The 6,000-nt window shown below is 46.2% G+C and overlaps 1 long non-coding RNA gene across 1 annotated transcript in view; it reads right to left on the minus strand.

The window, feature by feature from the left end:
• Window positions 1-4,894, minus strand: part of LOC144766844 (uncharacterized) — a 286,937-nt gene extending 282,043 nt beyond the window's left edge. The window contains exon 1 of the long non-coding RNA XR_013597949.1: window positions 4,760-4,894. This is a non-coding gene — a long non-coding RNA (uncharacterized LOC144766844). The remainder of the gene's footprint in view (window positions 1-4,759) is intronic.
• Window positions 4,895-6,000: the final 1,106 nt, after the last annotated feature.

Raw genomic sequence — 6,000 nt, forward strand, 5'->3', positions numbered from 1 at the left:
GCACCCTCTGGAAGAGGTGAATGGGAGGGAATGCATAGAGAAGACTCCGGGCAATGGGACTGAGAAGGCATCGGATACCCACACCTGGGGCAGGAGAGTCTCAGAGCAGAAAAGAGGAAGCATTGCATTGTGTGGAGACACAAACAGGTCCAGCCATTGACTTCCGAAAACTGCACACACAACTGAACTGAACTGAGTTATGATACAATACCGAAGATGGCATGTTCCTGCTCAGACAGAGTCCCTTGCTCACTGCTCCATCAGGATTCAAGCAAGCCGGACCGACGAGGCTGAAATGCCAGAAACCGGTCCCCGGTAGCTTGTCTCCTTTCTGGTGAAGAATTGGCTTGGTAGTTTGGTCTGCCCTGTTCCCATGATGCACTGGGCCAGGGACAGACTAATTTGCATATAGCCAGGTTCTGAGCTGGGATGGGGCAGTGAGCTAAATAACGGTGATGGATCAAGCCCTGATCTTTGGACTGGGTAAGAGTGGTCTGCTTAATTCAGACACTCTGTTCATCACCACCCCCTTTTCTGAATCGTTTTTGACCACTATAGGTGTGGCAGGGTATACTCAGACATGAGACCCTTGCTCACTGCTCCATCAGGATTCAAGCAAGCCGGGCCGACGAGGCTGAAATGCCAGAAACCGGTCCCCGGTAGCTTGTCTCCTTTCTGGTGAAGAATTGGCTTGGTAGTTTGGTCTGCCCTGTTCCCATGATGCACTGGGCCAGGGACAGACTAATTTGCATATAGCCAGGTTCTGAGCTGGGATGGGGCAGTGAGCTAAATAAGGTTGATGGATCAAGCCCTGATCTTTGGACTGGGTAAGAGTGGTCTGCTTAATTCAGACACTCTGTTCATCACCACCCCCTTTTCTGAATCCTGCTCAGACAGTTGGCCTGAATGTTGAGAGATCCCCTGAACATACACCGCAGGAAAATAGAAAAGATGTGACTCCAGCCAAAACAAAAATCTGTGCCGCAATGCAATTCAGACTCCTGCACCTGGTCCTCCCCTGTCTGTTCAGATAAGACCCAGAGACCTGGTTGTCTGTACAAACCACAACACTCAGCCTCACCAACTGAGGGGAAAAAACGATCAGGGCCTGCCACACTACTGACAGATCCCTCCAACTGGAAGATTGACGTGCTTCCCAAGCCGGCCAGGGACCTTGCCTCTCCTGATCCTAGAACATCACCCCCCAGCCCCATAGGCTGGTATCCGTCGTGGGATACACCGGTGGGGGGACAGCAGAATGGCATGAACCGCATCAAGTTAGATTCTGATTGCCACAAGTCAAGGCCTCTCAAACCGCAGGCATCACAGAAATGGGATTATTGGAGTCGTGGGAGCAGGGACTCCAAAAAGCAAGGACATGTTTCACCAAAGGCTTCAGATGAAACAGCACCCACGGAAACATTGCTGTGGAGGCAGCCATCAAGCCCTGAACCCTCAGCCATGCCCTGGCTGAAATGGAAGACTGTTTCATTTGACCATCTTCTGAGTTCTGAATAGCCGTCACCCTCCGAGTGGGAAACCCGGCCATCCCCTGCACAGAGTCAAACAGTAACCAAATGAACAACTTGGTGTGGGTAGGTTCCAACTGGGACTTCGGAAAGTTGGCCAGGAAACCCAACTCCTGCAGTGTCTGTAGTTCCAGCTTGAGATCTTGTTGAGCCTTAAAAAAATTTGCAGATAAGAGCCAGTCATCAAGGTATGAGAAAAAATAAATACATTGAAAGTGAAACAGTGCCACCACTGGGGCCAATACATTGGGTAACACCCTGAGAGGGGTAGCCAGACCAAAGGGCAAGACCCAGAACTGAAAATATTGCCCTCCAACACGAAAACGGTGATACTTCTGACTCGTCGGATGAACGCATCTTGGAGATCCAGCGTGATCAGGAAGTCGTTTCTCACCAACAAAGGAAGAATAGATTGGACCAAAACCATCTTGAAGTGTTTCACCACCAGTTCCTTGATCAGAGTCTTGAGGTCAAGGACTGGCTGAAGCCGACCATTGTACTTCTGGACCAAGAACAGCAGAGAATAAAAAACCCTTTTTCTTTGCGAAGCCTGCACAGTGATGATCACCCCTTTTTCTAGAAGAGACTGAACCCCCTAAATCATGGCCTGTCACTGTGATCCGTCCCTTGGCAATGGGGTAGCAAGGAACCGATCCAGAGGGTTAGACCCCCGAAAAGGAATTTGATAACCATGGCTGATAACCTGCAGAACCCATGCGTCTGAGATCGAGGCTTGCCAATGATGATAAAAATGACATAGGTGTGCCCCCACACCGTGATAGTCATTGGGGGGGGGGTTCATTTCCAGACTGGAAGTTTTGTTGGGATTTTCCTGCAAATGCACCACCCCCCCAACAACCTCTTGCCCAAAGAGCTTCTGATCAGTAAAGAGAAGCTTCATAACCAAGGCATTTTGCCTCGCCACCAGCTTCCATGATTTCAACCACAATAACCTGTGCCCAGTAATTGAAGCCCCAGACGCAGAGGAAGCTGCTCAAAGACTATTGAAGGTAATATCCAATAAACATTGAGACAGCAACTCCATATTTGCCAGGATTCGGGTGAAATCATCAGACTGCATCAACTCATACAAAGTCTGAAAATCCTTAAGTAAGACTTGAGAGACGTAGGCTGCATATGTACTGACCCGGATGGAAAAGTTTGCAGCGCCATATGACCTTTTCAGAGACACCTCAACCTTCTTATCCACCACATCCAACAATGTGGAATCATCTTAAGCCAAACTAGAAGTGGATGCCATGGTGGCCAACAAAGATTTCACTTTAGGAGTCTGGGGAAGCAACTCCTCAAAGTTCTGCTGGTGAAGAAAGTGTCTCATTGGTTGAATAAGAATACTGATAACAGATTTTGGGTGTTTTGGTGACATCCTGTTTGCAACCAAAAAATCGGAGGTAGGTAGAGGTTAAGGCTAGGTTTACCCTCCTTACTGAATATAGTTTCACAAAATTCGAGTACCTAACCTATGGGGTCTCGAGAAAAAGAGATTTTTTCTAGTAAGGTGATTACAACGAACTTTCGTTGAATCCTAGTTCGCCCATAGTTTCGTTTTTTTCCGATATACTCAAATTTTATGAAACGACATACTGTTTGCACACAGGGTGGGGTGGGTGGGTGTCGGTGTCAAGGAATTTGAGGGTGATTACATTATTGTGAATTTTAGAAAGCCACAGTTAGTTGGTGACTTGTTGCAGATGTTTACTTTTGGACGGGCTGGGACTTGGAGTATTACTTACCCTAACTCTGGGCTTTTTCTACTCCTGCAGAGCCCCTGAAATTCAAGAAAAATATGCCACCTTTTGTTCTTAGGGATGTAACAATGTCAACCTATAATCCGTATTAAGCACTTTCGAACCTGCAGGAATTAAATTGACTAGGGCATTTGTGAGGTGGGGGAAGCCCCCTACCAGGGAGCTCAATGACATCTACTTCTCAGTCTCTCTGTGGTATATGGGGTTGTACTCGCTGTGGTTCAGCATGTGAGCCCTCTGTAGATGGTGCCTTATCTTAGCCTCAAGTGCCGAGTTCCACCCTGGAGGACTCAATTAAAATAAGTGGAGGGCTATGTGAGATAAAACGCCTGACCTGGAATATCGCAGGGATTACAGGGAAATTGAGAATTGAAAGAGGGCTGGTATTTGTTAGGTCATATAATATAGTTCCATTCCAGGAAACCTGGGCTATTTACGAGATGCTTTGTGGGGGTTATACCTGCTTTACAGTACCAGTAACTTTACCGCCAACAGGACGGGGCAGAGCAGGGTTAACTGCCTAGTTTAACATAACCTTTGGATGTTCCATTTGCTCAATTCCTACTGACTATGAATCTATTTCAAGCTTTTTATTTGGCATTGAAAGATATTTTTAATCTGTCTATTCTAAATGCTTACAATGATAATTTTACATAAAGTGCCAACCCAAATATATCCAGCTCTTTGATTTTATAGACCGTCACATCAATGCTATATAGCCCAATGTGGTACCAGTGGGGGATTTTAATGCTAAATTAGGAAACCAGCCCAACAGTCCTACTATCAGTTTATTTGACAGTAGAGAGTGGGGTCCTGAAGCCCAGGGCAGGATCACCAGGGGAGCTTGCTGTTTCTGTACCTTCTTGAGTTTCATCTCTGTAGTGCCATCGAGTTTCTGGACACCTCCACAGCTAGAATTCCTACCTATGTTTCCGAAAGGTGTCAGTCTGTACCAGATGACATTTTTGTTTCCAGTCACTTCCTGAATCGTCTGATGGAGGGAGGTACAGAGTCCAGCATTTATAGTGGTTACAACCCCTAACCATCACTATGGCGGTCCCTAGATGGATACAAGTAGCCTTGATGGTGAGTGCTAATATGCTCAGCACCAAAAATAATAGGTGCCGGTTACCCTACATTGCTGCAGACCTGCCAAGGAGTTTGCCCAGGCTTTGTGTTGCCCATTTGCCTCTGGGGAACCGGTGCCTTACAGTTGAGCCCTGTTTCCTGCAGTCAGTCAACGACTTTGACAAGATGGGCAACCTTATTTGAGATTATCTAATTAAAATGATTGGAGCCTGTGTAGAAAGGCCCCAGCCCTGGTTTGATAGGGAATGTAGATTAGCCTGTACCCAATTACACCAAGCTCTCCAGGCCATCCCCAGAGGTAATAATGCCGTCGCAAGCTGTATGAATGAATAACAGTGTGCACATCCGCATGACTAGGATTGCGGAAGGTACCTTTCTTTAATTCATGCCCTCGGCGCTCCATGAGAGTCTCGGTTGCACTATCAGTCTCCATTCCTCGCTCGACAGGTACATTCCAAGCTCCTGGGTGAGGCACGTGTTGAGTAACAAGGCCTCCCTGACCGTTGGTTCATCAGATTTAAGGAGCGCGTGGAGGGTTCCTCTTCTGTGGAACGGGTATCCATGCGCAAGTCATCACGCACTTACTGGCAGTCTCTGGTTATGAAATGTCAGCGCGAGCACCTGTGGGCGTGGCCTGGGTCATACTCTCAGCTTTCTGGCTCCCCCTCCCAGTTTCTGCACCCGGGAACATTTCACAGCCCAACCCGGAGTCCCATGAAACGTCAGTAGGTCAAAGGTGGCTTTCGCAGTCACCCACTGTTTTCTTTTTTTGTGTTGTTGTTGTTACCCAACCCGTCTGTACTTAATATATCCCCATCAGATAAAGCGAATAAAGGAACAAGGAAGCACACGTCGTCTGATTTACAAAGCCTTGGGATTGGTAAATTAGAATTCAAATGTTCTGCTCCTATAGGATTTACGCCTATATTCGAATGAGATGCCTCCCTGCTCAGCATTTCACAAATGAACACCATGCATTACATTTACAAATGCAGATTCACTTACATAATTTGAGATGCAAATGGGTTGTAGCACATGTAACATTTTTTCCATGTCAAAATATGTTTTCTCATGCACAAACCTCTTCTTTTCTACCCCACCATATATTGAAATGTTTTGTTCCTGTTCACACCCAGGGAAAGAGTTAATCCTGGCTTTGGCAGGAGTAAATTTGCTTCCGTTTCCAGAGTGGAAAATTACCTGCTAGAATTCGGTGAAATAAACGTGTGTGCTTGTTGGTATTTACCTATTTCTGCAGAGAGGCTCGTCCAGAAAGCCCACAATCCAACTATCTGTGAACCTGTGAGTGAAGCAATTCCTCCCCAATTATGTAATTTCATCATTTCTAAGTAAACTTTCTGAAGATAACATTTCACCAGTTTTAAGAATGTGGATCTTACACTAGCGTTCTGGGTTTAAAGTTCTGTTTTTGGACACGTTGAACGAACATGAGTGGAAACGTTTGTTAATCGGCTCTTTTGTGACAATTCAGTTTCAGGCACTATGTTAGAATATCCTTTATTTAAAACCTGAACAAAATCTGGGATAATAACCTGCAACTTGCAGGTTTCTCGTAAATCCCTGCAGTGGGAGCATTTACCTTATCTACCAAA

This window comes from Lissotriton helveticus, chromosome 7 (assembly GCF_964261635.1).
Source record: "Lissotriton helveticus chromosome 7, aLisHel1.1, whole genome shotgun sequence".
Classification (NCBI taxonomy): domain Eukaryota; kingdom Metazoa; phylum Chordata; class Amphibia; order Caudata; family Salamandridae; genus Lissotriton; species Lissotriton helveticus.